Here is a 24,432-nt window from a genome sequence, read left to right on the forward strand (position 1 = left end):
AGGCAATTCTTTTTAGAATTTGCTGATGCAAAATGTAGTTCAGAATAACTTAAATGTTAAGCATTTTAAATAACAGAACAGGGTTTTTTTCTCCATTGAGACGTTTTTTTTCCTCTATCATATGGTTAATGAACACAACTTGGCAATGGTTGTTTATTGGAATACAATCAGTATTCTTTTAGTATAATTTTGAGAAAAAAAAACCATAAATAATTGTGTATTTCTTTTGTTATGATGAACACCATAGTACCAATGCAGTAGCGATAGTGCATAGTATAAATGGCCTTTACCATTAATATTAACAACATCTATTTTTTTCAGACTTTATATATGGAAGAAAGATGGAAGGACATAGGTATTTAGTAAGACTTTGGATAAATATATATATATATGTGCAATGTATATGCACAAACAAAGAATTGTTCATTTTTGCAACATATATTTTTTTTAATGTTTTTTTTAGAAAAAAGGGGAAAATTGCCACTTAAAAAGCAAATACTAAACAAGACAAGTAATCTGATGTTAAGCGATTAATGTTAGCCATTGCTCACTTGTGGCATCTCCCTTGATTACACATTTGCAGCATCCTCAACACATGACTTGCATCTTGGAAAGGTTGGTTGTCAGCAACAGAGGAGTCAGTGTAGTGGATACCACTGCTGATGTAGACATTTCATTTGCATTTGGTGTTGATGCTGTACTTGTGGGTGGGGGTTCTGAAGGTGTTGCTGATATTAATCTATTCAAAGAATGGGTCCCATGCATTTTTCTTTTTTGATGTTCATGGACTTTTCGATATTCTTCATCAACATCGTCCCAGTGGACTCTCACCAGATGGTTAATCATTATTGATGTTCCCAGACTTTGAGAAGGAATGTTGGTAGGTCCACGACATAGAGCCTTGTTGCAGAAGGTGCAGAGTACCTCTTCCACCTCTTTCCTGGAGTGCTGTTCCTTCACTTTAAAGAAGCGCCAACTATCTTCAGTTTTCTTCATGCATGTGTGCTTCTTCCTTGGTGATGAAGGATTGTCCACCCAAATGATAACGACATCCTAACTGCTTCTACTGTCATGGTCAGACATGTTGCAATGTCCAAGTAGGGAGTAAAATATTAAATAATAAACATGACAACACAAAAAAGACAATGCCGCAAAAAATGAAAAAAGATTTTAAAAAAAGAAAATGAAAAAGTGAAACAAAAAATATACAAACTAAACAAATCACAAGAAAATTGGATTTGGTTAAAACTGGGTAAAGAGGACGAGGAGACGTACAATTCACGTGTAGGCGCGGAGCCGTAGCTTGTGTTATGATTGGCTGATGTATTTTTCGAGAAGAGGTGTAGCTGCGTCAAAGGTGTTGCTTGTCTCATTGGCTTATTTGTGCATGCGGGTTACGTTAATCGCAGGGGCGTAATTGCATCCATATTTCGCAAAGTATGATTGCTTCATTTGTTGTCGCGTATAACGTGTGGGTGCGGAACGACAGCGTGTGAAACCATTGGCTGCCATATTAGTCGCGATGATGCATAACCGCGTTGAAGGATGCAGATGTTCTGTTGTCTAATTTTAGATACGTGGGTTACTTCCGCCCCTCCAGTTGTGTAGTATAGCCGCACTTGTAGCCTTATTAGACGCGGCTATAAAAAAAGTTTCAAAAATATATAAATATATCTATTTATATATTGCCAGTAGTCTAGTAAATATTAATTTTTAAATATATTGCAGCTACTGCATGATTTTAATAACTATGCATGAACAGTACACATACATGTAAATACTTGAACAAGTTAAATACATATGCACACACTTTTCTTGTAACAACAGGTTTATTCGGGAGATATGCAATTCTTTAGTTGCTTTTTATTTTACTTTGTAGACATAATACAGTGTTTTGATTAGCTGAATTGTAAGCCATGCCTAGTAGCCCATCACCGTTCTCAAATATACAGTGGGCAACATTGAAAGCTGCAGGCAGTGGCCATGGCTAAAGGCCATAGATAGTGCCCATTAATATGTAAAAATATACTGTCTGCATTGCTCAGACCTGTGGCCACTGACTAGTATTGTGTTGAATACCATGGCTACTGGCTGGTTAGTGCATATCATACACAATGGGCAAAGCTGAAGGCCATTGCAAGTGACTGTTTGGTATTCTATAATACACAATGGGTATGGCAGCATGCCATCGCTTATTGCATTTTATTAATTTAAAATATAATGTGAACATGGCCAAAAGATATACAAACTGCTCAAGGTGAAAGGCCACGGTGAGTGGCCCATATATATGTTAGAATATATAGTGGGCACAGCCAAAGATGCTGGCCACTGGCCTGTATTGTGCTAATGTCCATGGCTATTGCCTGACCAGTGTGTATAATATACAGTGGATACGGTTGAAAGCTGTACCACTGGTAAAGGTCAACATATATGATTGGTAGACTGTTAAAGTTTTAAAATAGTCAGTGCAAATGTATGAAGGTTGTTGCCACTGTCCATAACTGAAGGCCATGACTAGTACCCATTCATGTGTTAAAATATATTTGACCATGCACACTGTCCATGGCTGAAGGCCATGCTTAAGGCCAGTCATTGCTGTAATGCAATTAATGTTGTCACCAGTGATGACATCAGTGATGTGATGTGTAATGCCATCAGTGTTCTCATACAGCATATACTTAGTGATGTCGTCAGTGAGGTGATCTGTGATGTCATCATTGTGGTCATAGGCTGCACAACAGGGGGCACACATTTTACAATGGTTTTAGCTGAATTTCAGGGGTTTTGTTGCATTACGTTCTCACCTTAAAGTCCCTGCAACTAAAGTTTTTTCCTTCAATATATACATAATTACATTTCAAAGCGTCTTTAAAAAAAGATTATATACACAACTTAATCATAGCTATTGTCACAACACACGCATAAAGCCAGAGTATACAAAAACCATTATAGCTTTAAATGATGTGTTAACATGACTATCACAATGTGGCAACACACACCATAGTTAAAAAATGACAAAAAATATATCTATTGCATCTACTAGTTAAAACACTCTTCTAGATAATTAATCTAAAATCTCTATACATTTCATGCAAAAGTTCACCATTAAATGTATACAATTGGTGTCATTACCATCCATACGTTTATGCCACATATTAGATGTGTTGGCACAATCTTGTTTGTTGTTGAATGCTTTCACCCATTTGGTTCTCATAATATTCAAGCTTTTGCAGTTTATCAAAACGTGCTCTAGATATACAATGTTATTATGCTGTCACCACACAGACGACATAGGCTATCTGCTCTATTTATGTGGTATCGCACTCGCATAGTTTCTAGCACTGGGCTACTATTACATTTTATCAATAAATATGAACTAATTATCAGGCTACTAGGATAGGCCGTCACGTATTTCGGCATTGAGTCATGCTGCATCATATATGCAATATAACTGCGACTAGTGACGTTTTTTGTTAAATTTACTAAACTGGACTCATAGCTATAGCAAAGCAGTTTCTGTTTAAGCCATTGTGCCTCATTACGAGTTGGGGGCAAAGGGATACCGGGCACCGGTAAGGACACCGGTGCAGGTAATCCCTTTGCGCCCTATTCCAAGTTGCCTTAGCGGGTCCCTTCCTTAACGGCTGGTTTTACCAGGCGTTAAGGACGGGACCCTTTAAGGCACTTTAGAGCTAATAACGGTACCGCAATTTGCGGTACCGTTATTAGCACCTTCCCATTGAGCCCTATGGGGGCTCAAATGGAAATGTTGAATGGCTATTTCAATGGGGATTTACCGGTCCCGCAAAGGTCGGAATAGACCGGTAAGTCCCCATTGAACAAGGGTGGACTCGGTACCGGTATTGGAGATAGTCATGGCGCTAATAGCGCCATGATTACCTCCATACTCGGAATGAGGCCCATTGTTTACATGACCACATCTTACTACAGCCACTGTCTCGCATGAAACCGATAAGCCAAGTTGTATGGATTTTTCACATTTTTGCCATGGTACCCATATGTTCATAGGCTTCAATCCATTTGAAGGCTTTCAAGTAACTCACTATTATAGTGCCATTATCTTGCATTAACAATATTTTGTACCATATGGTTACTCTAGATATGAATACTACCATTGTTCCTTTAATATTAAACTCCAACCGGAGGTATTCAACTGGCAAGCTCTTCGCCATTCTAAACAATGTTCTAAGCATATTTGCTTCAAAACAACTCAGCTAAGTTGCAAGGTTGTGCCCCCACACTTCCTGTCCATACATGGGAACAGGAATAATCCAAGCAAAATATAACAGCAACATGGTTTGGCTCGAAATCCCTCTTGGTGACCAATGAAGGAGCTCAATGCTTAAACTATTCTCATGCATTTGATTTTGCTCTCGTTCCAGTGGTACTTCTAGTTTAGGGTTTCACCTACAATTACTCCCAGGTATTTATATTGCTTTACATGTTCAACAATAATTCCATCATACCTCGACACATATCTAAGGCCTACTTTATGGGATGTCCCCCTAAAGATCATGATTTTTGTTTTGCTAATATTCACTTTCATACCATTATCTTTAGCATAGGTGTTTAGACTTTATAATAGATTTTGGAGACCGTTTTGAGTTTGATCGAACAATAACAGATCATTGTCAGCCTAGCCAGTTTATTTTCTGATGGCTGATCTTCATTGGGTGGGACTTTAGACTTAAAAATGCTGCTGACAAATCAGCTAAGTAAATATTAAATAGGGTTGCTGCCAATATGCAGCCCTGTTTAACACCTCTTCTAGTAGGGATGGATTCAGGGAGTGCTTTCCACATCATGACGTACTATTAGGTATGTGTCACAATAGAGTAACATGAACATGTTCAATAATCCTCTAGGGATATTCCAAGCTATCAACTTTGACCATAACCTAGTATGCATCACTGTGTCAAAGGCAGTGCTAAAATCAATATAGGCACCATATACCGCAGATTTTTAAATCTTCTTAATGTATTCAACAGCTGACACTAATATCAAAAGATTATGGGGGTCATTACGACCCTGGCCTTAAGGGTTTAACGGTGCCGTAAAAGGTGTTGGCGCTGTTAAACCCTTAATGCCTGATTACGAGGTCCCTTTGCGGGACCCGACCTTAACGGCTGGTCTAGACCAGCCGTTAAAGTAGGGACCCGCAAAAGGACCTTGGTGCTAAGTACGGTACCGCAATTTGCGGTTCCATACTTAGCGCCTTCCCCAGTCCCATTAAGCCCTATGGGGTGAAAATGGGAATGGGGAAGGGCCATGGATCAATCGGGAATTACCGCCCCGCCAACCTTGGAATGGGGTGGTAATTCCCCATTGAACCATGGTGGACCCGTTACAACACCGGCACCAAACATGGTGCTAATATCGCCATGGTTTAGCGCTGGTGTTGTAATGAGGGCCATGAGAAGTATTATAGTTTAATCTGAAGCCAGTCTGATTTGGAGGAAGAATGTTATTGTCATCGATCCATTGAGTAAGTTCTATTAATATGACTTTTGCAAAAATGTTGGCTGGAATGTCCAACATTGCCAACATCGTATAGTGTGCTGGATTCGCCCCCAGCATCCTTTCTTATAAACTGGCAAGATATGACTCTATGTCCAGGAGGAGGGCAGGATAGCAGACATTCCAATCTCTGTGAAGAGAACGTGCAGCACCTGAACTCATTGTAGAGGAGATGTTTTAATTAGGTTATTGCATGTTTCATGCAGCACGTGATGAATTCAATGTGCTGATAATCTCTATCAGGTCTATTACAGATGACGTGCAGTTCCATATTTTAAATGGTATTTCTATCTCATTATCTGATTGTATCTAACTGTTTAGGGTAGTAGCAATGTGGTCAGACCATGCATTCTCAGCCACACTTTATACTGGTAATGAGTGTTTCGTGGCCCCTCTAATTACTGTCCAGACTCCATTGGTATTGCCATTATGGGTACGATTTGCAAGCTGATACCAAATTTCTCTCTCACGGGTTAATTGATGTTTTTTAAGCCATCTTCTATAAGAGATGTTTGCTTTTTTGAGGCACCTGTTTACTTCCCAATCTGAATTGGTTTTTCCAGTGGATTGCAATATAGACGAGATCGGGTCCTCAACTGTTTTTTTGCAGTATGGGTTTCGCTATCGAAATGCATGATTTTTTTCCTGACGAGTTCCACCATTATGAGGACTTATCTGGGCTCACTGTTTTTTAGTAACTTCTTTAATATCACTTGTTAGTTCAAGAAAGTCAGCAATGAGGGTAGGAGACTTCCTCACCTCAGCATTCGTATGATGGGAAATACATTTTGGGAGTAGCAATGTCACTAATACATTTGCCTTCTCAAGGTTCTTAGGGTTCCACTGGATACGGTTATTACTATTGTTGATATAGATGTATAGATGTACCCATTCTCATCATGATTCTCAGTTCTACATAGTGGCATATGGTCACTTTCGTCACGTATTACTATAGCCATAACTACTAATAACAACATTGCCGCTGGGTTTGCAAATACATACTGCCTCATCATGAGTTTGGTGGTAACCCTCAAATTCGGTGGTAATGCTATTACCACCACATTTAAGGGTCCACCAAATCACAGGCTTAGCGGATTTACCCTCAGCTCTTAACTGGGGCAAATCCGCCACAATTTTGCTGATTTTTGGTGCTATTACCACCGACGGTAATACCATCAGCGGTAATAGCGCCAACCATTCCCCATTGTGCCCAATGGAGATTGGGAAATTCCCGAATGAGCCCAATGGGGAATGGGGACTTATCGTTCTGCCAAACCTATGATGCGATGCTAATAGCGACGGGCGGTTTGGCAGTAGGGCTAATTGCCCCGGCAGTATCACTGGGGTTAGCACCCAACTCGTGATGAGGCAGAGTGGAGGCGCTTTTGCCACTTATTTGCGTGTATGCTTTAGGAGAACCTTCTTTATGGTAACCGTTAAGTCTGGTTAGCAGATAAGAATATCGTAGTGTTGCCCAGGCATTGCCTTGGCGCTCTAACACAGACAACTTAATAGGGGTTGAAACATGTGGCCATCCAGTTCTATGCCATCACTACTTACTTTGGCATTAAAATCTCCTATGATCATGAGAGGCACATTAGGATCACACGCTTCTATTAGTAATTACAATGTTTTTACATTCCGATTGGTGGTCACTCTACCGGGAGGGTCATAGATATGTAGGATGTACATCTCCTTCTTGTTGTGTGAGGATTTGGCTGCCATCACCATTTCAGAGGAGCCAGGTACCACTTTCAAGGTCCATGGGTGGCGGACAGAGAATAATCAACCATGCTTAGAGCTGCCAATTGGGCCTTTAGTGGCTATTTGATGTGCGGTACTGCGTCATCAAATTTGAGAGGCTCCAACAACCATGTTCCATGCTGGCTATTATCTGGATATATGATAAGGGCAGGCACTCTGCTTGTAGCTCACTGCGAGACAGCAAACAGCACTCGATGTGCACTCGCTTGATGCGTACGCCCACCTCCGATATGCAGATCCGGGTCAAGAGGGGGCATAGCTGGGCACACAATAATGCAGGTCTGGATGGCTGAAGACTGTAATATGTAGGGTATCCACAGGAAGCAGCGGGACAGTGAGGACAGCGAACATCACTCGATGTGCTCTCGCTATATGTGTGCGCGTGGACGCGCACACCCACCTTCTTTATGCAGATCCGGGTCAATAGGGGGCATGACTGGGCACACAATATTGCAGGCCTGATTGTCTGAAGACTGTAATATGCAGGGTATTCACAGGAACCGGTGTGATAGAGAGGACAGCAAACCTTGTTCAAAGGTCTAGGTAGATACAGATGTACATGCATGTTCCCTACCGTGCCCGGGAATTGAAATGTGATAATCAGAGAGAAACTTTCACATATCCTTATGCAGCATGCATAGGGTAACAAGAGGGCATTGGACTGCTTTGGTGGGGGATGCAGGGGCACTCGGGACGACAGACGTAATGACTGTTGCAGCGTCCAGGGTGACCAACTCACTCACCATCTTGGGGGTATCTATGGCAACATCTTATAAATCCTCTGCCATTTTCCATTTCTCTAATACCTCCTTTCTATTCTTCAATTACTACCCCTTATACTTGGCCACCAAAGATATGTTCATGTGGCTTAATATGTCTCAGATATTTGTCCCTTGTTTCGGCCACAGCTTGTACATCCCTCCTTTTGTCTACCCTAGCAATTCCTCATACTTAATGTCTTCTTGGTACAAAGGAAGGGCTTTACACGCATATTCCAATGGGGTCATCGGCTCCATTGCAGCTGCCCCTGTATCACTATTGTATAAAATTATCAACACCCTCACCCCCACACCCCCTCCCCCAGTACTCACACCCTTTCACCCTTCCCTCAACCTCACAATCACTCACTATTCAAAAAGCGCTTGTCACAAAACACACTAAATCCTCTCTAAACCTTTACCCATCAAATTTAAATAAACAACACCAAAATCACAATAATAATGACATGTTTCGTTCCAACACCCCCTTTATACTGGGTGGGGAGATTCCAGGCCCCCAGGGGCCTCTACCACAACTACTTCTCATTCTCATGACCATCCCTTTATACTGGGAGGAGAGATCCCAGACCCACAAAATATACAGAGTCTCTACCCGTATGCTTTGTTCCTTTTGACACAGAACTGTCTTCTTCCCTAATACCATAATCAAAGGGTCCCATTACGCCACAGTCCTCTATATAATACTTGCGTTAATTAATACACAATGACACTTAATCTTCCAAACTATCAGTCCAATCCTCCCTTACTGCAGACACACCACTGCTCACATACTGAAACTCTTGTACTCCCTTCCCTTACCCCACTTGTTTTTCTCCAAAGAAGGTGCACTTACATCTGTGTGTTCACTCAAAGTCCTCCATCAGATGGGCATGTCACGGACCTGTACAAACCAGGGACAGCGCCCTGCTCCAAAGAACAGATAGTCATTCTTATAACACAGCTCCTGTAAATATCTTGAAGGTGTGCCCAAAAGGGAATGGTCGCTCCATGTGCGCACATCCCGTCCCCTCCAGATTGGCCGCTGGGAATTCTAGGTATTTGTGAGGTAGTCTGGGATCACGTCAGGCTTAGCAATAATGTAGGGTAACTCCACAACAACTAGACATAGAAAAACAACCCACTAGGGAAAAAGGCTATGTGCACCCTTTTTAGAAAAGATAAATAGCTTTATGTTGTATACAAAAAGGAAAATGGTGACAGGTTATTATAAATCCACTGCCACAGAGCTCTCTGCCTTCATCAAAGTGAACTTCACCTTATAAACATAGAAATTGTCAATCGAGACACATTGGATATACAGTGTGCATCCCCCACCATCATTGGCTACCACCTTTTTACATGAAAATATTCACATATGGACCCTTGTCAAATTGGCTATGTCATATTTTCCTCTATCTTCTTCACACTTGGATAACAGCCACTTCACCTCATGCTACTGCAAAGTAATTGGTTAAACTTTAGAAGGCAGCGTATCTTCAATCCTAGCCACGCAATGTGCATTTGGTTATCAACATGAACTCAACAGATAACTTTGAGGTCAGCCTGGTTCTTGCTAATAAAGCAACTCTTTTCTCATCCCAGACACACAGGCACCCCCATCATGCCTCCCTGTCACAACCTTATAAGCATTGGAATCACCCTTTGTTCTCCCTGGTACAAATCACAGACCTTGTTGTTCTCTGCTCCTCCCTGTATCAACTACCCCTCCCATGAGTACATCCTTCGTACTGTGCCGCAGCCCTTCTCCCATTTAGCAACTCACATTCCTAAATAATTGTTCAAAGGTCTAGCTAGACACAGTTATATGTGGGTGTATATGCATGTTCCCTACCGTGCCTGGGAATTGGCATGTAATAATCAGGCGAGAGAAGGGGCCTCATTGTTCTGTGTTCCGAACAGGGCCTGTGGTGATTCAGGGCTACTCTCGAATGCAGTGCTAGTTCACATTATAGATGGTGTGTGTATGCAATGTATTCTATATAACACTATCACAAAGCAAATGGTTAGTTTCGCCTGAATAAGCTTCCATGATAGGTGTGTCTCTTGCCAGTTGCCTCCACCCATAAGGTTCCCTCCCTCCTCCCTCCCACATAAATGTTCCCTACATGTTCCCTACGTGTGAATATATTACCTGCAATCTAAATCGTTTGGTAGGGGTTGATTTGAACATGTATCACAACATTACACCCAAACATATGGTTAAAGTACAGTGTGAGGAAAGTAGACATAATACTACTATATGATGTAGTGAATTTAGGACACAGATTTTCAGATTAATATTACTGTGCAGTTATTCCACACTTTGGCTCAGACCCGCCCACAAAACTTCTGCTGACAACTGACTTTGGCATTACCAACCTGTGTGGTGCCAAGAGGTGTACCATGTTAGAAGACGAATGTTGTACCAATGATGCTCTCAGTATTCAATGATTTGCTGACATTTGAAGCAAGTACTTTCAACTACCTGCCATGAAAATTTTGATTCTGCACCCATGATACCTGGTAATGCACTTAGGAAATGTTGTTTATGTGCTAATCCCTCCCATTTACTTCCTTAATTTAGTCAATCTGCCCTCTACACTGTGGTAATTCAGATATAAGTGATTGACAAAAGGGCATGGTTCAAGACAACTAATCCCTACCAGTATGATCAGTGCTCATAAGGAGGTTGAACAAATAAGTTTGTCCCTTGTGGAAATCAACACTATCCTATTATCTGTTTTACCATTAAAGAGAGAAAGAAAGACAATCTAAGTTATGAATTAGATGATGGCTGGTTTTCTGACCCCCACCAACGAGTTCTCAAAAGTATATTCTGGTCCCTGTTCTTTACAACAACACGTCTCTTTCAGTTCATGCCTGGCTCCAGTGAGCAAATAACACAAAAAAGTATCTTAATGTGCCATGACACAAAATGCCTTCATCAGTTAGTCCAAGACAGTTCTTGGCTTATCCTCTCCTAAGGGCTATATTAGGCCTAATGAGTTCCTCTGCTTTGTACCTCTTGATCTCCTGGTTGAAATAATCCTACTTTTGGCCTTGGGGAAGGCCAGGGGCTTGCTCAGCCCAGCTTATATTCTGTCTGTGGTCACAGTTTCTTCCAACCTCTCTTGGGCTCCTCCAGTTTTTATCCCCAGGTGTGCTACATGCCTGCTTGGCCCCACTTTGGTAGCGGTTTCTCTGATGGTTTCTCTTATCCCCTCATGAGGTCTTCTGATTGTCAGCCCTGTGCGGGCCAACCAGATTGAACCATGCCTTCTGTTCACCCACACAGGTCCCACTTGGTCCTTGACCCATCAAAAGCCCTTTCGAAATGATTACTTCCATCCCCATCCCATTTGTTTCCCCACATGACTGCTGCCAACTTTGAGTTTGATATTGTTGAGGATCATCAGGAGGGTGATATTTGAGAAGGGCTATACCAGACCTGTCATGCCTGACAGCAATAACACCCATAAGAATACCGGTCCCACTTTCTCTTTTTCCTGTGGTCACAATTTAGCACCACCACATTCCAATCCATCCAATCTGGCAAACAGCCCTACATGTGACACTAAAGAAGATTCTAGGACCCCAGATGATGTGCTGTAAATCTCGTTATCAGAGGATGAGCAAATCATTAATAATACCTTTAACCGCTTCACAGGCAATACAGCATGCATACTGTTCAAACATGTTGCCACTATTGAGCAGTTTGATTAATGGTTAATGCAAGTAAACTTTGTTGGATTGGACAAATATGAGGGCCTTTCTGTTCTTCCGAGGACCATTAATCTCACCTTTGTTCAAACGAGGTTGGATGACAAACCCACTAAGCTTTGTAAAAAAGTAAAAAAAAATGTGTTTAAATCCTTCAGATGGAAAGGTAAAACTTATGGCCCAGCCTGTGTCTTGTCTCCCTTCCAACCCCCATTGGATGGTGCACTGGCACATGTCAACCTTTGCCCTATTTACCCCACATCCGCCTCCAAACTTAGCATCCCAGGAAAGTGTCTGGCCCACTGGCACCCAACATCCATCGCCTGAACCTCATATCTCCCCCATTATTTACTCAGACTAGCGGCTGTCCCACTGGCATCCATCAACTATCCCCCATCTGCTGGCTGTTACTTGCCCTTCTCACATTGCAGTTCCACTGTAGGGTAATTTACCCTTGGCTCAACTAATGTATAACCTTTCCAATATTGCTTTGCACTTGTGTTCCTGCTCTTATATAAATACATTGTCAAAAGATACAATATGTTCTTATTAATGAGATGTGTTGAGAAATGGGTGCATTGTAAAAGCATTGTAACTTAAGACTATATTATAGTAGGAACATTCAGAGGGGAGGATACAGTCCATTAACATATTTGTCACAACTTCGTTACACCCCAATAATTCAGGGAGAACATTATAAATATGCTTTAATATCTGTGCTCAGAAATCTGTGGTAGGGACCTGCCAACAAAACTTTGAGATGTTTTATTTATTTAGTTATTTATTTATTCACATGTTTTAAGCGCACAGCACCCGTAAGCATTGTGGCACTGGTTACAGTGGTTACTCAAGTCTTAGTTACATACAACATACAGTAGGCGCAGTGGAGATGATGCGCTTGTTACCGTGGAGAAACATAGTCTAGTTACATACAAAAACATACCATAAGAATTAGCATACTGGCATGGCCATCCAAGTTGTGGGACGTGGTGGTGCAGAAGGAGGGTGAGCAGGAGAGGATATTTAGTTGAAGAGGGCAGTTCTTAGGTTTTTTCGGGAGGCATGGAGAGATGTTTTGGCTCTGAGGTCGGTAGGGAGTGCGTTTAGCCATCAAGACAATTTAAACCACGATTCAAAAACATTGAGATGCTGCTAACCATCAAGGCACTCCAGGTCTGCATTTGGCACTCACCCACTTCTGTACCTGCTGAACTGCGCACGTTGGAACCAGTTCACTACCATACCATGCAAGATGAGCACAGTTTTGCCCCTGTTTACACTTGAAGCTCCTCACTGCATCAGCTGTATTGGAACTACCTCTGAACCACCAGGTTCTTCATTGCCAATCTGCATCGACAGTTGACCAGGCCCTGAGGGATCATTTGTTCCACGGCCTTCGAATGCCACACTGCAGCTGCTTGACTCGAACGCCATATGAAGTAACCAGCCTCTTCGTAATGGAACCACCTCTGTATCCAGCCCTGGTGGTCCTCGCTATGTGCACTTCTTTGAGTCTCGACTACGAACTACACAACACCTGTTTGACCTCTGTTCAACACCACTCCTCTTCTAGAACAATGTGGCTGCTGTACAGAAGCGCTGAACTGCATGTTCAAACCTGTTTGCCGCTTACCCATGCTAGCTGAGCACATCATTGCCTAAGCTCAACTGCATGCTCTTTATTACATCTGCCATGTTCAAACAGTCATTCTCCCTGCCAGCATCTTCACTCCCAATTGACATCACCAATCGAACCAACCATGTAGGATCATTGCATTCTGACCCTTAAATGCTGCATGAAGTGCTTGAGCCAAACTGCACATCCATTCTCCATCCTCTTCAACATTGAACTGACCATTTAACTGACCCTTGTGGTACTCACAATATGGAGCCTCTCGAGTGCTTCATCAAACGATTGCATAGAACCACGCATCTAGTCTTTGGCATCTTCATACTCGAACCGGCCCAGGGGCCCTCAAAATGCTCCCTTCTTCAAGCCTTGCCATCAAAACTCAGGGAGCCTGTTTGAACCCTGCTCTACAGCTTTCCCCATCTAGAAGAATTAAACTACTTCACTCAAACCTCATCGAACCGCACAGACTGCACCAAGAAGGCTGTGTTGACGCTGTTGAACCGACAAGAGCCGTAGAAGGTATTATTGGCTGCTAACTGCCCCGTTTCTCCACCTTTGGCACTAGAGAGCGGTTTTGCACCAGAAGATATCCTTTTTCAAACATTGTGGTTTTTACTTGCCTTTACACACCTGATTTGCTACTCATGGTGCTGCATCTCGCTATCTTTGCTTATTCTATGTTCTCCTATGTTCTTTATTCAGGGGTGGGTTGTGTATAGTGTTTTTCTATTTAATTATTTTTGCAGATGGTGTTTTTTATTAAAGTCTATTTTTATAGAACCTTCATTGGACATTCATTGGACATTCACTTTATTTTGGACTGTTGTACTATTGCTGTTAGGGTTTTTACTGGATCATATTCACACCCCTCTTGAGAATATAGTCTTCTCTCGGCCCACTTTACCACAACAGTTGAAGGAGTTTTATATCTTAACTTAGCCTGTTTGACCATTATGTTTTGTAGCAGAATGAGGGCGGAATGGGCTTTTTATCCACTACTTATCCTTTTACTCCTGCAGGGCAGATGTCATTTCGCCACATGGCTTGTGCCGCTGGAGAATAGGAATTTCAAATCAGGATACTGAGTCAGCAAGGCATAGATGTATTATTATGCTTTTGGCACAGAGTTCAATCAAAGGGCTTTGGTTAGAAGACCACCCTTTTGGAGTTGGATTACCCACATCATTTTATCTTTAATGAAAAAATAAGGGCTTTTACACCCTTGCCAGATAGCAATCCTTCACAATTGTATATCCAAAGATTTCATTTAACTGACACAGTTTGAAGTAAAATAACCATATGATGTTAGGTTTTAGACAAGGGTGACTGGTGAGGACCACTTGCTGTACGACTTATTGATGACCCCCAAGTAAAGCTTCTTTTAAGACTCCTTCCAATGTATCTGTTTTCTGGCCTAAGATAGTGTTTAGAGTTTGAGTCATATTACCTTTTCAAGAGGTGTTTGATCTTGTGGCGTACTCCCTTTACTCATCTGAGCATCAGGGAGAACACATTTCCATAGGTGTCAGTCACTTGGACCAATTCTTGGTGTTTGATCATGGAAAGCTGTACTGCCATGTTTATCCCATGTGTAATGTAGTGCCCCTTTAAATGTGGGTGAGTGTAAGTAGATATGTGTCATTACCGTGTCATGTATGGTAATAAAAGGGGCCACTGCAGGCACGTGCGGCACTACAGTGGAGACCCAGTTACTGGCAGCTCCTGTGTGCTGTAGTCTTTTGTTTGTGTGCCTTGTGACCACGGCTGTGACTCCTGCCTCGGCTTGTTAGCTCACAAGACCGAGGCACAAGTGTACTGGGTGCCCCCAGTGCTGGTTATCCAGCTAACAGAGGGTGACCCCTCTGCTGCGACTGACTGCATGCATGCAGCATATCCAGGTGATCCTGGACCTACTGTCCAGTTACGGGGCCCTGGAAGCGGGGCGTAACACCATGCACTCTGATAGGCAAGGGTGTCTCCCTTGTGTTTTTAGCATGTAACAGTGCCAAATGTGGTTTATTGTTCTTTTTAAATGCTTTTTAGTTTATTGATATGGTATAGCTGGGATGTTTTCATAGGTCTGCCTGCTGGACCTTGTAGGTTACGGGAGAGAGAACTTCTCTAATTCCCTAGAGCAGTGCCACCATGGCGATCATTTGTTCTGCGTGATTGTCAGCAAGACCATCATGGTTTCGCTCATTTGAAATGGGCAGAGTCTGTCTTTTGTGTTCTATTCTCTTTCTTATTGTGCCTGGGCATCTTGAAGATGGTTCCTAACCAGTTTCCACATCTTCTCCATGTATTTTCAGTTATTCCTTACCACGGGATGGTTGCTGATCTGTCAGCTTTCAGGCCTCTCCCTTTCTTCCTGCATGATTTCCAGTACATCACAAAGTTCAAGCCATATACCAACTAAAATAGTGAGAAGCTTGTGGATGATAGGAGCATTTTCCAGACAGCAGACAAAGTCCATGGGATTAGTTCACCCCATTTCTGTTCATCTTTGGAGGCCAGCTTCCTAAGGATGCTTTTCCGAGTTTTATTAAACCGCTTCACTAGGTCATCAGGCTGGGATGGTAGATAGGGTTTTGCAGAGCATTAATGTTCATCAGAGTTTCATCCCTCCCATAAGTTTTGATATTAACCTACTTCCGTGGTCCATGAGGACTTTGGCTGGAAGATCCAATCAAGTGAAGAAACGTATGAGATTTATCAACATGCCTTTTGAGTTGTTATTTCCCAAAGAAATGTTTCAGTATATCTGATCATCTATTCGCTGATCACCAGGATGTGTTTTTATTTTTTACTTAGAAGGTTCCACGCGCACCCGTGTAAGTGCCCCTGTAAGTGCTGACTGCTATCTGCGCCTCCGGCTGGATTTCTTCTACAGCAGCACTGCACCTTGGATTTTTCTCTACATGAGCACTTGAACTCTAAAATTCAATTGGACTTGGCCATGCCCCCTAATTCACATCATAAGTATAAAAGCATTTGCATACGCGCACCTGTGTAAGTGCTCGAGCAAGTGCTCACTGCTATCTGCACCCCGGCTGGATTTCTTCTATGGCAGCACTGCGCCTTGCATTTTGCTCAACATGAGCACTTGAACTCTAAACTTTAATTGGACTTGACCACGCCCCCTAATTCACGTCAGAAATACAAAAGCAGGCAAGCAAGCGCAACCATGCGCGCACAACCCTATAAGTGCCCCTGCAAGTTCTGACTGTTGACCGCTGGTCCACAAGTCTGCAGGTCAGCATTAAGCTTTTTATAACTTTCAATACAAACTGCGAAATTTGAAATTTGAAAGTAGAACTCTTTGCATTCCATTGTTACTTTGCATAACCACGTTCATCATGACTTTCTATAAACTGACAACATGCATGCCACACCTGCCCTAGCTGCAGTTCCACATCACCACTGTACGACTCATCTCAATCCGCCCTTCTCCACAAATCCTTGTCTGCCATTGCCCAGTCAGAAAAAGATTAACTCCAACGTAAGGCTGTTTCTTAGCTCTCCAGTCTACGAAGCCAGACCCCACTCCCGGCTCCGTTCAAATAGCAAGCGCTATCAACCTGCCACTTCCCCCACAGTTACCTCCAATGTTAGGAAACAATGCCCTCCTCTCTGACTGCACGATAGCTAAACTCGAAAATGTCTTCACACCAACAATCGATGCCTCCTTTAACAGGCTAACTGCAGCTGCCGTTCATACTGCAGACTCCTCAACAGTCCCTTTCTTATACTTGCAAACTGTACAACGCGGGTTAACGCATGGCATTGCAACACAACCACATAACAATGCCACCACATCGACCCAAACAAATCCCCTGATTCAGACAACAAGATTATCCACCTCGCCAATTATGTTCGCCTCAGAACAATCATCAGCAAACTTGTTAAGATCTGATTCGGACTCATCTTTAGTAGCCTCTTTCACAAACAAGACCTAACCCTCAACCCTCATTTGGCTTCCTCTAACCTCTAATCCTGCCATAGATGCTGCTTTAACAGCAATGCATGCCAGCATTTTTTACCTAGTGAAACTGTACGAAGTCCTTGATCAGAAAGCGAGCATGCATTTTACCATTCTTCTCTCGCTCATAGGTTGCATGTAGTGGATAGCGTCCAAATTGATGCCTGTAACACTTGTAAATGAAAGCACAAACTTGAACAATGAACTTGTGGATGTATCTATACAAACAACCATGGAAGCGACTTTGCCAGGGGCAGGAGATGATGTGGTAATAGAAATACAAGGCCCTCAAAACCTAAGACCATCATTGGCAGAAAAAGTCACCCCCTGTGATCAAATCCTTTTGGTACCTTCTTCACCCGAATTAATTGAAATTTCAAAAATGATATCCCCTTACATGACGTCTTTAGACCAATTCAACAAGCCAAAAAAAACAAGGAAAAAAAGAAATTGAAGGCGCAAATCCTTAATGATAGAGCCTGTAAAAAAAACAAACAATATAGCATTACCAAACAAAAAGAATTCTAATCAAAAAACAAAAACAAAACAATTCATAAGTAACCTGACAAATTCTTGTAAAAACCAGCATCTGCTTTTCCTCCTGGATCACACCCTCTTCCATCTCAAGGTAAACTTGACAATGTTATCATAAATGCATTAAACTCTGTGGACACTGTGTCTCCAATAACTTGTTTCCAACCTGACACAAATCAGGATAATCAAGAACTTTAAGATTTATCTGTTTATTCTGTTCATTATATACCTGTGACTGAAATTTTCCATCATAGTTTACACAATACCTTTGCTGAAACCCGCAACCCGAGACACACATTTCGTGTTAACATGGACATTCCTTACTCCTCCTTTGAAACCCTTGAGCAGAAACGAATAACTGTCCTTGAAGCAAGGTCACTTAATTCTACCATCTCAGAAACCATCCCTAGTGATGGAGGCAATTTTAATTCTAATACTACGTCCAATTTACCCTCGCTTGATCCAAGTGTTCCTACTGTTAATCAAGAAGCTTCCTATCAGCACAACATTCACTCTGCACCGAAAACCTAGGATAACCTAACAATCCTTTCTAATGATAAACATCCAAAAGATGAACAACCTCTTCATTGCTTACTTGACTCTGACATGTTGATAGTTACTATGTTAGATAGAGTCAACTCAGATCCATTCCCAAACAGAAGCACTATTCTGACAATTTTTCAATCCATTCATGGCTTAGAAACCATCAGCTCAAATGATATTGAATAAATAGGGTATCCAAATCTGAACAATCATGATACAATCAACCACTGCCACCTCCAGTGATAATACAACAAGCAGTCCTTATCTGCCACCTAGATCAGGCGCGGTCTCCTCTTATGCAGAGCCATCCCAGGCTTGTTGTAACTGTAATCACATCAATTGTGCACCTTCCCCATCCCATCCACAAATGGTTCCTCATATCCCACCAAAATCCAAGTGGGCTTGGGTTTCAGAAGCAGCTCAGATGCCCCCCAAACCCAACCTCCCCTAGGCCACAGACTCGGTATCTACCCACCACTGCCCCCTGGTGGTTTGGAACACTAGAGGCTTTTCACACCTTCGTAGTGCAAAAGCCACATTTCTGAAATGTTATATTGTGTTACTTCAAGAGACTTTGTTTACCACTGAACCAACATGGTATGGATATCAAATCACCTCGATTCTAGCCAAGAAGGTATTTAAAGGGTGTCCAGTTGCAGGATTACTAACAGCAGTTAAATTAGATTCAAAATTGCACATTGAGCATTGGAAATCTCCTGATCCAGTCATTCAGCTTGTAAAAATCTCTTCAACCAATCCTGCTCATGCACTATATCCTAAAGCTGCCTTTCTGAATGCATATTGGAATCCCTTATCCCCCTCAAGTCCTCAATTTATCAATCATATTGAAGCAATGCTTTACTTAATTCTGCTAGATCCTCTTATACACACTACAGTGATCGCTGTTGATTTGAATGTGAACTGTTTACCATTGGGTAGCACTTTTCATAAAACTTGAGTGAAACAATGGATAACCTTATGAAATTGAGAAACTTTACTATGCTAAATGGCTCTACTGTTGGCAACACACCTCCCGCTTGTATTGCTCTCCCCAGAGTGCACGGAACAAACAGAAATCACCAATGCAATTATAGAGCAAATACTTTGAACACAGAAAGACTCAATAACTCGCAACCACACACTCTTAGAAGATAATCAGCACTTTACGGCTATTTATTCAAAGCTTAGAGGCAACCAGTAATAACATAGAAATATCTCACAGAAGTAGCATAGACATAAATCACAGAAGAAGCAAAGAATTCAAAAGAAAATACATCACCGTGAGCGTAATTGGATTCCTCATCTCGTCCAGAAGCGGCTGGAAGACCCCGGGAACAGCCAGGCTGAGAGCACCACAGCTCACAGGAGGGCCGGACGTAAGTGTCCTTCTCCGGCTGAAGTCGTACCTGACCACCTCCGGGTTTCCGCATATATACACACTCCACAAAGGGGTGGCAGTTCTCGAACCTTCTGGAAATGGCACTTGCGCAGTTGATGAGCAGCCGTCGGTTGCCAGTTGGGTCAATCGAGAGCTACCCCCAAGAAGCAGAGTGCCTCCCTTCTCTAAAAACATGCTCCGCAGAGAACAGTAACAAACCATAACAAAGTTAGCTTTCCCAGCAGAATTGTCCTTGACCGCATACCAGGTTTGGAAAGCATGTCTTTCTCAGCACCGTGAATCTAACATTCAGCAAAATGTGTGCAGCTTTTCACTGCGGCATGAAGTAAATATCCATCATGGCTCCGAGCGCTCCCAGAATGCATTGCGCACCAGCGCCATTTTAGTTCAAGCATAACACCGCTTTGACATGGTCCAGGGGACTAAGCTCATCTATCATTGATTATGCATGTATTTCATGAGAAGTGAATAGGCGAATAGCCTCCTTTAAAGTCATCTCTAATACCTCAAGCAATCATCAACCACTAGAGATAAAATGGACATCACATTTATCCCAACCTTTGCAACTTTTTCCAATGCCCATAACTGTAAACCAGAGCTGTAATCGACTAAGATGGAAATCGATACAGATAACTGCTACTAGCTTCTCTTCTAGATAAAACTCCTGTAGCAAGGGAGATTAATCTAGAACCTGAATATACTGAGTATATAAAACTTCTCACTCTAGTTGATCAAGTATCAAACCGCCCAATATTTAAACACAAATACCCTTATAACCCTCATATTCAAGAAACTAAGCTAGAACTACGTTGCTTGCTATGAGGTCTTCCGACATCGACCTCAAGTAAGGAAAAGATTTAATTGAAAAACAAATATAGGAATAGAATTAAACAGATTGTTGAGTCAAAAAACAACAAAATGTCGAACTTATGGTACAGGCAGTTTTACAGAAATCAACCTCAGAAATATGGCGCCTTATTAACAACTGTAATTATAATGCCAATCAGACTATCGAACAAAAGAAGATAAGTGAAGAATCCTGGATAAAACTGTTACACCATACCTGCGATGGCAGGTTAGGCGGCATTGGTCTCTGTGTGGAGGCATGCTGCGTAAAGTTCAGTCAATGATATGGCAAATAACTACATGTCATTAGTTGATTATGGATAATTCAATTCTGTACTAACCAGGGTAATTTTTTACAAACCCTGGTTAAAACCCAACAGGCACAACTGCCTTTTTGTTGTTTTCTCTGTTCTTTTTACTAATTGTCTTATTGCATTATTTTCTATTCCAATTGTTTGTTGAAATCATAATGTACATATGCTTTGTTGTATGTCTCCTTTTCATCTTTTGTTATGTTGTTTTTTTAAAAAACTTATAAAAAACATTTTTGAAATACGTTAAAGAATATGTTTCTTTGTATAAAAAATCTATTTTCATGTACTCCTTAGGTCTTTTTCTTTGGCTCTGTTGTTCCTGTGACTTTCCTTGAAAGCATATGCCTTATCCTTATAAATAAGATGGAGATTCAACCATAAAATCATTGACAGAATTTAGGACTGTCTTGTGCGTGGGTTCCTTTCTGAGGTTCCTTGTATTTAATGCGTAAAGTTTCCTATACGACTAGAGAGTAATGCCTCCGCAGTCTAGTTGTTGCATGCTGCCGGCAGACGCAAATCACGAATCACGTGACCTCTCTTAAGGAACACGGAACACCGCTTCAATGTGTCACTTCTGCCGAAAGTGATGCTCCGTGAGTTCACCGAGAAACCCTTTCCCAGTTGTTTTCTTTCGTTCTGCCTTGGTACAAACTGACATTCCCTGCTAACTACCTTTCCTCCCTTTTTCCTAGAAGTCGATCTCGTCTCGGTCTCCTAGCCATTCATTCCCTTCTCACTTCCTCGAGTCACTCACTTCCTCCCGAGCATGGCTACCGGTTCCAGTTATCTCATCAAAATAGAAAGGGAATCTGACGCGAGGAAGTGAGTTCCTTCCACAACTTCCATCTCTCTCTTCTCTTTCTTTTCTTATGTGCCACTATTAATAATCTTAACTTTGTTAGGAACTCCCTCTTTGTCGATCTAGAATCTTCCCAGATTCCCAGACCTGTCCACTCTAATGATTTAATTCCCGCCTCATTGGTCTTCAGTAAGTGCAGTTCCTATCCACATAATTTCCATCCTTAATCCTCTGTTCCTTCTGTACTTACCGGTCCTTCTTTCGCCTTGTAGGACTCCTCTCCAACACTCTCCACCTTGAGAAGGATCTACGACACAAGACACCGATCCAAGAAGTCCAGGCTTTTTTCCCCCAGAGGGTTTCCCTGGGGTTCATGCTCCTCTTCATGGTACTCAGATTTCCAGTAAGGAGGAGGATTAGGGGCTCCCGGGTGATCCTTGCTTTCTGCAGTTGTTGCTCCAGACAAGTCGCTGTCCTGTAAGGTTAGTGCTTTCCATTACAAGTTCTCTTATGAACTCTGGGGGTAATAATAGTGTACCGGTAATGGTTTATTGACACTATTATAACAAAAACATTTCACAGAGCTTCTTGGATCATCAGATCACATATTTTAATAGACCAATCTATGATGAGTGACCTTAAGAAACTAGTGTTTGATACACTATATATCACATTACTGATTAAAAAACTGAGTTCCTCAAGAGCCCTAGGGCCAGATCTATTATCAAACACAACCTTGAAAACACACCCAGAGCTCTGGGCCCCTATTCCTGAATCAATATTCAGAAAAGTGATATCAACAGGTCAAATCCCTCAATCTTGGCAGAAATCAATCATCATTCCTATTTTAAGAATTGAAACAGGAGCGACCCGGTCAACTATAGACCAATCGCTCTCTTAGATGCTCCAGGAAAAATCTTTGGAAGAATTGTATTGCGTGATTTTATGGCATGGTTAGATGAAAACAACCTTATCGATAAACATCAATCTGGCTTTGTTAAGGGCGTAGGTACAACCTTGAACCTAATGCGTCTATCCGCATTAAAGAAACAAGCCATTTTTAACAATACCCTGTTTTTTTAGCCCTAATTGATTTTAAACAGACTTTTGACCTAATTTCACAAATATGTTATGGACAAATCTCATGAGAGCCACCTGCTCCTTTTATCTTCTCTATTTAATACAACAAATGTATTCTAACACATCTATCAGAGTTAAACTCACCACCAATGGCCTTCTGACCGAATCGAGTTCAACTTCTCTGGGACTCAAACAGGGCTGAATATTTGTATCAATTCTTTTTTAACTTTTACATTAGAGATATACATATAGCCTTCTCATCAGCACGCTCATTCCCACCAATAATAGGATCCACTGAGATATCTTGGCTACTCTATGCCGATGACTCGGTCATATTGGACAGAACACCAATTGGCCTTCAGAGAAAGATAATCGCCGTGACTGCTTATGCAGACTTGAATCATCTTTCAATAAATAAAATAAAAGGTATATATATTAATCTTTCATCATTCGTTGCCTAAAGCAGGTTATAAATTCAACTGGACACTCACAGGCCAATGTTTACTTCAAGTATATGAGTATCTAGGAGTAAATATTAATGAGCATCCTTCAGATCAACCTTACAAGACCCAACTTAGAATTAGAATGCAATCCCTGGCTATCCAGGATAAAGGCATCCTAAAGAAATATTGCAAATTTTCTTTAAGTCCAGTATTGATGTTTTACAAACTCAAAGTTATCCCGATAATTAAATTTGGTGCTCATTCAAAACTATTACATAATTCTCCAAAATGGGAACTATTAGAGAGAGTTTTCTAGAATACTATTCTTCAACTGCCATTAAGTACCCCAATTGCTCTTATCAGATTCAAATTAGCCTTAATCTTGTTCACAGCCCGTGTATTTTGACAAATACTTACTACATATCGGAAATGTATGATCTCCCAACCTACTTCCAAAAATGTGTTCCCAGCCCTAAACTCAGCACTCAAGTTCTCTTCTCCTGGACCCCTTTGCATCTGGAAAACCCTATATTGTACCATCCTAGAAGCAGCTGACATTTCCTCAAAACTGCTATTCGAAAGCCCCGATAAAGCTAAGCTCAAATTATGGTGGTGGGACTGGCGGATGACTTGTGAGGATTCCAACACATATAAAGCATTTAAATCTGATGCATTTATGCATAAACCTTTTCATAGAACAGCCCATTATTTACTTAAGTTTCCTGACCCGACGTATACTCACTCAATTCTACGATTACGACGTGATCTCTGGCCAACAAGAATCAGACTAGCAAAAATCATTAAGGCAAAACCTATATGTTCTAAATTCAGATTTTGCAAATCTATACATTCTGAAGAGTCTGTGCAACATCTAATCACAGAGTGCACCACACTAAAGAATCAGAGACACACACATTTTTACAAACATTTGAAACACATCCCTCAGCTAACAAAAGAATATATGTGGCTAATTGTATTCAATACGTCAAATCTATCTCTAAATATTGCAACAATCAATTTCTTAAAAGAGCTTAAACTCGAAACATCTACCAAAATGCTAGGCCTAACTTGATGACCTA

This window comes from Ambystoma mexicanum, chromosome 6q (assembly GCF_040938575.1).
Source record: "Ambystoma mexicanum isolate Mex_15411 chromosome 6q, UKY_AmexF1_1, whole genome shotgun sequence".
NCBI lineage: Eukaryota > Metazoa > Chordata > Amphibia > Caudata > Ambystomatidae > Ambystoma > Ambystoma mexicanum.